The sequence below is a fragment of the Pelodiscus sinensis genome, chromosome 20, assembly GCF_052426305.1.
Source record: "Pelodiscus sinensis isolate ZL-2025 chromosome 20, ASM5242630v1, whole genome shotgun sequence".
In the NCBI taxonomy this organism is placed as follows: Eukaryota; Metazoa; Chordata; order Testudines; family Trionychidae; genus Pelodiscus; species Pelodiscus sinensis.
This window is the reverse complement of record NC_143071.1, coordinates 18,923,787-18,933,336: the sequence shown is the minus strand read 5'-3', so window position 1 is coordinate 18,933,336 and position 9,550 is coordinate 18,923,787. Positions and strand designations below refer to the sequence as shown.

Below are 9,550 nucleotides of genomic sequence, written 5' to 3'. Positions count from 1 at the left end.
GCAACAAGAATGATTAAAGGGCTAGAGAACATGAGCTATGAAGGAAAACTGAAAGAATTGGGCTTGTTTAGTTTGGAAAGAAGAAGATTGAGAGGGAACATGATAGTGGTTTTCAGGTATCTAAAAGGGTGTTACAGGGAGAAGGGGGGGAAATTGTACTCCTTGACTTCTGAGGATAGAACAAGAAGCAATGGGCTTAAACTGCAGCAAGGGAGGTTTAGGTTGGACATTAGGAAACACTTCCTAACTGTCAGGGTGGTTAAACACTGGAATAAATTGCCTAGGGAGGTTGTGGAATCTCTATCACTGGAGATATTTAAGACCAGGTTAGACGGACATCTCTCAGGGATGATATAGATGGTGCTTGGTCCTTCCCTGAGGGCAAGAGACTGGACTTGATCTCTCAAGGTCCCTTCCAGTTCTAATATTCTATGATTTTATGAAAAGAATGTAATTTTTTTAAATTGAAGCAGAACCCCCTGCTGCAGTCTGTGATCAGAGCAAATGCTGGGAGAGATGAGTTAAGCCAGGAAGAAAGTATAGAATTTCCAGCTATATTCATGCCTAGGGAAGTACTAAACCTTGGAACAACAGACATATGAGTGGAATAGGGAATGTTTAGTCAGACACAATAAGGTTATTTTCTTTATTTTTGGGTTTGTTGAACTCCTCTGTGCTAGAACATGTACTGCCCTCCTGTACACTGTAACTTTTAACTGAATCCCAGGGAAGCAATTCTCTGGGATTTTAATCTGCCTTTTTCAGTTACTCTATAACACCTAGAAACCAAATATGCTTTACAAAGCATGTTTTCTTTGTTTTGTTAATAAAATCACCTTTTTAAGACTATGGTCTGATTCCTGTATCCTAAAAGACAGGAGGTTCTGTGTGCGTGTGCCTGAGAATGCTATTAAGAAATTAGTTTGTTTTTGAGCTCTCTACAGACGGTTAAAGAGCTTGAGGGTATCCACAGGAAGAAATTCCCAAGTGCATCTTCCTGGGTTCTTAAAGGGTTGGTTGCAGTGTACTACCCAAGGCCAGGGAATCAGTGACCTTGGAGAATTTTTAAGCAGAAGCCTTTAGTGGCAGGGTATTTTAAAATCTCTTTCAGGCCCCCACCTTCTGCACTTGAAGTGCTGGGGTGGAAAACAGCTTTGACATGTTCATGTTCCTTGTCCTGTTTGGTGCAGATCTGTAACAGCGCTCTCCTCCATGCATTCCGTTGAGCTCTGTGTGGGCGGATTACATTTGCTCATTAAACATTTTGTTCTGTTTACGTTTTTTTCACCTTCTGATCTGTGATAGCTGAAGTGATGGAGGATCTGGGGGAATGGGTAGCAGAGTCATTGTTCCAGCTCCCCGGGGGGGAAAAATCAAGGGTAGACTTTTGAGAAAATACATTGTAAAATACAGATAGTTGACTGTTTTACAAGGAAAGAAGCACTGTGCTGCCCAAAAGGCATGTGTTATGTACAAGACAAAAATTACTGTGTTAAGCACCTACCGGGCAGTAGAAGACACAGCACAGAATGGGGTGGCTGACTTGGGTCGGTGGCAGGCATGGTCAGCAAAAGGTGGGGTTCTTGCTCTTTTGCTTCCACTTTGAAAATACAAGTGACAGAGAGCTTGCAAAGTCAGTCCTTGTGGCTATCTAGGCATTTGCAAAGGGAGGCTGCATTTACGAGGGTTCTGCAAGGGGGGAAACAGGGTGGGTTTGTAGGGGCTCATGCAGTCAGTGTGTGTTTGCCATTCCCTCCCCCGTTGTGTGCCTGCAAACTGCAATTCTCCCTTCTCACATTGACTGCGGGGGGGGGGGGGGGGAGACCTGGCGGATTTGTAGGAGCTCACATGGTATGTGTATGTTTGCCAACCCCCCCCCCCTTCACCCCGAATGCCTGCAGCAGTTCTTGCTTCCCACAGTGACCTGCAAGTCAGGGGGGTAGAAGGGAGGGAGAAGCCTGTTCTTCAAGATAATCCCTTTAAGCTCTTTGCAAACAGGGCAGCAAACCTGGGGTCATGATTTGTTGGGGATGAGCAAATGGAGGCGGGTTGCTTCAGTGCTATCAGTTACATAGTGTCCCCTATTTCATCCAGGTTGCCATGTGCAATATCAGTCTTCTCCGAATCAGAGAGCATGATAGGGAGCAGATGCTGACTCAATGTGCCCAGGAACATGGACCTTATGCTGCACTACTTTGTGCTGCAATGATGCCAGATCCCTTCCTTCTGGCTTAATGTGGGAAGGGGTCCTACCATGGAGGGTGGAATAAGGCAGGCTTGCCAGAAACCTTCTGAGAAGGACTAAAGAATTCCTACCTGAGAGCTTTGTACGGGGAGGATTCCTGCTCCATCTCCAGACATGTTAACAAACTTTTCCGGGAAGCCCCCGCTGTGTAGGCAGACTGGCCACTACTGTACCCCTCTGGGCAGATCAAACAGATAAAATCCAGTTACATTTGTCCACTGTAGCATGATTACAATGTGAACTCACCAAAAGTGCCCTCCTCGACATCAGGGTCTGGCAGCTATAAGTCAGGGGAGGGGATTGGCTCCAAAGTTAGAAAAAGGTCCTGGCTATCAGTGAGATCAGATGCCCTGCTTATCTGCTGAGTATTCTCCTCCTCTTCCTCCTCATCCACAATTTGCTCCTCGTTGTTGCTCGTGGCTGCTAGAAGAGCCACTTGAGAGATATCCATGGACAGTTTTGGAACAGTGATTGGGTTCCTCCCTAAAATCCCATGCAGCTGTTCATAGAAGCAGCACGTTCAAGGCTCTGACCTGGACAGACCATTTGCCTCCTTTGTTTTCTGGTACACTTGCCAGAGCTCCTTTATTTTCATATGGCACTGCTGGGTGTCCCCGCTGTATCCTTTTTCCACCACACCCTGTGTGATTTTTGGCATAGATATCAGTGTTTCTTCTGCTGCTTCAGAGTTCTGCCTGCACAGATTCCTCTTCCCACATAGCAATCAGATCCAGGATCTCCTTCACGCTCCATGCTGGAACTCATTTGCAACCCTTGGTATTTGTGGTCAGGCGTGCTGCTGGGCTCGCCATGCTGGCCAAACAGGAAATGAAATTCAAAATTTCCTGTTTTTTCCCCCTCTGTACCAGGGAGAGCAGCAGAGTTGAAAGTGCTGGCCAGAGCATTCGGTACTAGGGGACACCTTGCAAAGTCCTAGCACATTGACTTTAGCTGTGCTTCATCTGCACTGACCCAAAGTTGACCACGTAAGGTCGAATCTAGTGCTATTCTCCTTATCAAGGAGGAGTACAGAAATCAACTTTAAATGCCCTGAAAGTCGGCAGAACAGGCTTGGTGGGGGAGACTCATTGGTTATAAAATAGACCTAACATAGCTAAACTTCGACCTAACCTCGTAGTACAGACCAGGCCTTAGATAAGGTATCAATAGTTGTTATTCAAAGTCTGGGCTGTGTTGTTCAGTTATGATTGGCCAGATAAAAGCATGTGGTATTTTGTTCCACAGTCAACGGAATGCTCAGTCAACTTGGGTAGGCATTGTGCCAACCTAAAAATCATTTCCCACTATAGGCTGGGCGAAAGACAAACTTGCACCATTGTAATTAAAATCGGCTTTAACATGCACAACTTTGTATGTGGACTCTCGTGTCTGCTTACTGCTTGTAACGTGCCATTCCCCATGCTTTATGGAAATATGACTCTGACATGAATGACATAACTGAGATATGCTTTATGCAAGATGATTCATGTAAGATATCATTGGCAAAGTTATGATTTATTGTTTATCTCATTCATATGCATATATCATTTTGCCATTTGAAGTTAGGAATGTTGATAGTGTATCTGTATTTCATATTTGCTGGTTTGGTCACTCCCACTGATGACACTTCAAAGACTACAATAGAAAAGCCAGAAAGGGCTTGAGGGACATCAGCTAGGACAATGGTCTGGGAAAAGGTTGGCCTTCCTTTTTCAATTTGGAAATTTAAATAAATAATAGAGGGAGTCAATATTTTAAGCATTGCTGACGCTTTGGATAGTGTGTAACATGAACGATGCAGACAGGACCTGTCTCGAAGAGCTCACACCCTCAAGGATCCAATGTCTCTCCTTATATTATGTCCCAGGTATGTTGCAGCAGGACTCTGTTAAACTGCCTCCAGCAAACATCCTGCCTCTGAGGAGCAGCAGGGAACTAACAAAACGTCATTAATAAATCAATGGAGGGAGGGAAAGTTGTGCGGAACAATATCACCATTTGACCTCAAAATCTCATTATATGACACTGGCATCTGAGCAAACACTGAGGTACTTTACAGCACAGGCACACAACAGGAAACAAACTTCAGTCAGTACCTCAGCTCAGTCCGACTGTAAGAGTTGAGACCTTCATCAGATTTAGTCTCTTTTCAAGTATGGTATTATTTGCCCCAAGGCATGTTTGCAAACAGGATCAAGTAAACTGGCTCTGTACTCCACTGAAGCCTAATGACTGTTCCTCTTGCACTGGCTAGCTCCCTTACTCCTCTTCTGCTAAACTTGTCAGGAGACCATGCACTTGACCCATGACAGCCCTACAGCTGCTTGCTTCTCTATCGGAATCTATCCTGAGGTGGCTGTGTGATTGCAAATGCATCACATGATCTCACGCGTCTAGAATTTGAATCAGATCCCATTAAAGTCAATGAAACAGGTCCTTGCAGTGAGGAACTGGTGGTCACAAGAACACTAAGGCTCTGTCTACACTTGTATGTTTAAAGTGCAACCACGGCAGCCTGGTCACGGCACCACCAATGGGAGAGAGCTCTTCCGGTGCTGGAAGTAAACCACCTCCACCAGGGGCATAGCTAAGAGCATTGGGAGCATGTTTACACTGGCATATTACAGCGCAATAACTGGATGCGTTTGAAGGGTTTACATCCCTGAGCGAGAAAGTTACAGTGCAATAAAGTGACAATATAGATAAGCTGGACAGGAGCTTAACCCAGTTAAAAAAAGAACTAGATAAATTCATAGGTACGTCTACACAGCAGCGTTATTCTGAAATAATAAAGAGCGTGTCTACACAGCAAGACGTTATTTCGAAATAATGTCAAGCCGAAGGACTTCTTACTCCAACTCCTGTAACCCTCATTTCACGAGGAGTAAGGAAAGTCAAAGGAAGAGTGTTCTTCCTTCGATTTCCTGCTGTGTAGACAGCGCCAAAAGCTGAATAAAGCTATTTCGACGTCAGCTTTGCAATTGACATAGCTGAAGTTGTATAGCTTAATTTGACTTTTGCCCTGCTGGGTAGACATGCTTATGGAGGGTAGGTCCATCAATACTTACTAGCCAGGATGGGTAGGAATGGTGTCCCTAGCTCTGTCAGAGGCTGGGAATGGGTGACAGGGGAGTGATCACTTGATGATTCCCTGTTCTGTTCACTCCTTCTGGGACATCTGGCATTGGTCACTCTCAAAAGACAGAATACTGGGCTAGAATGAAGCTAGGAGGGATAGTTCAGTGGCTTGAACTATCCCAGAGTTATGAGCGCAATCCTTGAGGGGGCCGTTTGGGGATCTGGGATGGTTAGAAATCTTTCAGGGATGGTGCTTGTTCTGGCCATGAGGGATTTGATCATTTTTCAAAGTCACTTCCAGTTCTATGAGATAGGTATATTATATTATATTATATTATATTATATTATATTATATTATATTATATTATATTATATTATATTATATTATATTATATTATATTATATTATATTATATTATAATACTTGGTTCTTATGTTAGGTTCTTATGAGCTAATGGCCCATTCATCTGCATTTCTCATTACTGCCAATGCAATTCAGTCATAACCTGCAACACCCTCTTGTTCTAGTCTGGGACCACTGCACAGCTACCAGTTCTGCTGAAATCTGAGCAAGTAGCACCCTTGGCTATTCCAATCCTGGCCCTATCTTCAGAAAAACCTGAATCTGTTAATCAAATTCATTTGGGCTACAGCTTGAGACCCCCAGACTTGTCTCATGAGTAACCTAAACCAGTCTTGGACAAAAGATGAAGCCAGTTGAATAACTCAAGAACAGAGTTAAAAGAAAGCAGGTGCACCCTGGTGCGCAGCTTGGGTAAGAGCAGGCTGAGCTGCGACAAAAGCCAGCAGGGAGCTATTTAAAGAGTTGGTAGGGACCTGGGTTGCAGTACCTGTAAGAAATTTTAAATTACTTTCACCACTGCTTGAGAAATAAACTCTTACCATCAAGACAGAGATCCTGCTAGTGACGTGTGCACAAGAAAGCAGATTCAGTTAACAATCAGCAAGTAAACTGCAGACACCCCCAGCTTGGATTCAGTCCTGTACTCCCTGGGGGCTGAATCCAACCTTCCCAAAGAAGCTACTCTCTCTGAGCACCTGTTCAAGGGGAAGGAGAGCTGAAGTTAACCCTTTATTCACTCTGGCCCAAAGACTGCCACAGCAGCCTGTTCTGCAGTGTTTGAAGGCAGTGTGCTGGGGTAGAAATTTGCAGAACTCACTGCATGTTACTTAACCTCCACCCAGCTTCTGCTTTCATATCAGGGATGGCATAGTCTCTTGAGCTGATTAGCACTCCAGCCTTCTGTGCCTGCTCTTTACGTTCAAGGAGGCACAATTAAATAGGACCGTTCTTTTTAATGGGCACGAAAAATAATTGCCTCATTCTTTCCGCAATCTTTCAAATTCCATCCAAGAGACAAAGGGCTGAGTGCAGGACTGGCTCAGACCAATTGCAAATGTTTTTCTCTAACAGAAAAGGAATTTAAGCCTGAAACATGAAAACAAAGAATTCAGAAGGATTTAGTAAGAACATTTCATTACAGAACAGAAGATGTTAGCATCTTTGATCTTCCCCCGATCTTCCCTTCTCTCCAGCTTTGAGTGCCGCCTTTCCACTTCAATGGTATTTTATTTTGGTAGATGACAGGATTCCTGCGTTCATTGTCTGGAACTTGTCCATCAGTTAGGGAGGAGTGATCTCTTTGAGCTGGACTTCAAAACGCAGCAGGACTTGGAGAGAGGCAATATGAAGGAGGCAGCCCCGGGCTTTCGGAACGGATCCCACGTGTTAGCATATCATAACCGAGCTAGGCAAATGAATGAAGGGTTTGGTAAAGATGAAAGGAGGAGAAGGAAGGGATTTTGTAATCCAGGGTGTAGGGCACTGAACTGAGTCACATGTAGGTCCTATTCACTGGCTCAGTCACTGACTTTCTGGATGACCTTAGTCAAATCATTTGAGATCTCTGGCTGCATCTATGCTGGCAAAAACGGGCCCTGTAAAAACCAGCTCTGGAAACTGATATTGATGGGCCTTGGGCATCTCTTACACTCTGCCTGTACAGCAGTGGTACCTAAACTTTCCTTCTCAAACCTCCGTAACCAAGAATGTATTCATGTGCCACTCTCTCCCCATCCCACCCCCTCTCCCCGGCCAAGAGCTGGGGCAAGTGGCTGGGAGCAGAGAAGAATTGGGGGCAGAGCAGGGTTGTGCGGCATTCCCTTCCTGCTCCCCATTTGGGGACTGGTCTGGACTTTCCTATTCTCCCTTGACATTCTACCATGCCCCTGAATTTGGGGACCACTGCAGGTGATGCTGTGGTCATAAGGCCCGTGCTTTGTTTGTACTCATACTCTTCCCACCTGAAGAACTGCGCCAGGGGTGAATTATGGGTCGTGATTTTGCCAGTGTAGACAAGGACTTCATTTTTCTGTCTGTAAAGTGGGAATAATGGTGCCTTACCCCCTGTAGATAAAATATAGTAGACAAATGGGGAAGGGGGTACTTGGGTCTGAACTTTCCTGGAGTTCAGGTTGTTGAGAGTGGGAGGAAGTTTTGACTTCTCCATTTATAGAGGTACTGTAGGAACAACCACAACATTCAAAACCAGATCTTTCTTACGCTCTTACCAGTGACGGATAATGAATCAGAACTATGCATCCCTATGGCTATCTCAGGGGACCTGTCCCATTTCAGTTCCCTGTCACTGGGTTTGTGAAGCGTCTGGGTAGATGTATCCCAAGTGTGCTTAGTTTATACATATAAAGATGCCCAAATAAAAAGCATCATGTCTAGGATGAGGTAGATTTATCTAGGAACCCGCTGGTATCTTTAGGGTAGCTTTAGGCAACCTTCCTTGTGCCTCAAGTGTCCTGAACCTGAAGAAATGAGTTCCTTAAGTGGCAACAAGTATGGTCTCATCAGCCTTCAACACGGTGGCTAGAACAAAAGAGGGTGGAGGAACCCACAAACAAGAGTCTCATCGGGACAGATTATTCTGACCCTGTTACTCAGGTTAAAGGGAGTCAGAAGGAGCAAGAACCCGGAGGGCTGTACTGATTAAAAGTAGCAAAGTAGTTGGCAACCAGGCAAATCACACTGCAATGGATTTTCTTTAATTACTTCTGGTTTTAATTAATTGAATAATTGCATTTTCAAAGCCTACTTGCAATACTAAGTCGGCTTTGATTTTTTTCCTTAGGAAAAGGAAATATGAACTAGTTTCTTGAGCCAGTTTCCCAAAACTTCTCTTTTACAATAAGTTAATGGCTACTTCCCTTCACCTTCTCCACCCCAACTCCCTGGGGTCATCTGGCTCACTGAACCTCCAGTGTCCATCTCTGTCACGGGGACACATCCCCAAAACCAAGTGTCGTTTAGAAGTGTTAATGATGCTCTCCTTGCTTCTTTGTTCATCAAAGCAGCATGTGCATCGCCACCTGGCAAGTCATCACAGCTTACCCCCTCTGTCTGAATTTTATCTGCCAAATGCTAACATCACCTCTGATCATGGGAGCTCTTTTGATTTGAAGAGTTTGAGTGCTTGTACCTTATACTTTTGGTTTTCAATTCAAATTGGACATCTGTCCAGCGAATATTCATTCAATCATCAAGATCCTCCTGGGTCAGTAGAAAACAGGTTTCTTGTCACTCACTCTGCACAGGAGGAGACAGTCAGCTGTCTAATGGGAGAATCCAAGGGGGCAAACTCTACCTAGGGGCTCATGGGGAAAATGTCATCTCAGTGCTGAAAGAGAAGGAATACATTCATGCCACCTTGTTGGCACATATTTACTGCATTTTATTGTGCTGTAGAAATGTTTTCAAAGCTCAGCAACTTGTCTCATTTAAGCATCAGTTTTGGGGGAGGCATACCTGGATGGTTGACAAATACCTTTGATATCGGCAGGGGAGCGTCCAGACTATCGCGCTGAGCCGACAAACAGCTGATCAGCTGTTTGTCGGCTCAGCGCGGCAGCCATGTAAATGTAAATGTAAATGAAGCGGCGATTATTTAAATCGCCGCTTCATTTTACTGTGTCGGGTAGCCTAATCTACATGCCTCTGTCGCCAGAGGCATGTAGTCTAGACGTACCCAAAGAAAGAGAGTGTGTGTATTCTAGGGAGAGGGGGAAGAGCAAGAGAGAACACAGACAGATGCTTCTTAATCTCAAATTCTATGCATGTCTGTGTCCGTCCTGGAGAATCATAAATGAATAGCCTCAGATCTTCCAAACTGATGCCTCTCATAGTAGGAATTTAAAG

General features: G+C 44.6%; 1 pseudogene; it reads right to left on the bottom strand.

Moving 5' to 3' along the window:
* Positions 1–2,173: 2,173 nt before the first annotated feature.
* LOC149521951 (uncharacterized) lies at positions 2,174–7,945 on the bottom strand (annotated as a pseudogene).
* Between the last annotated feature and the right edge of the window lie 1,605 nt (positions 7,946–9,550).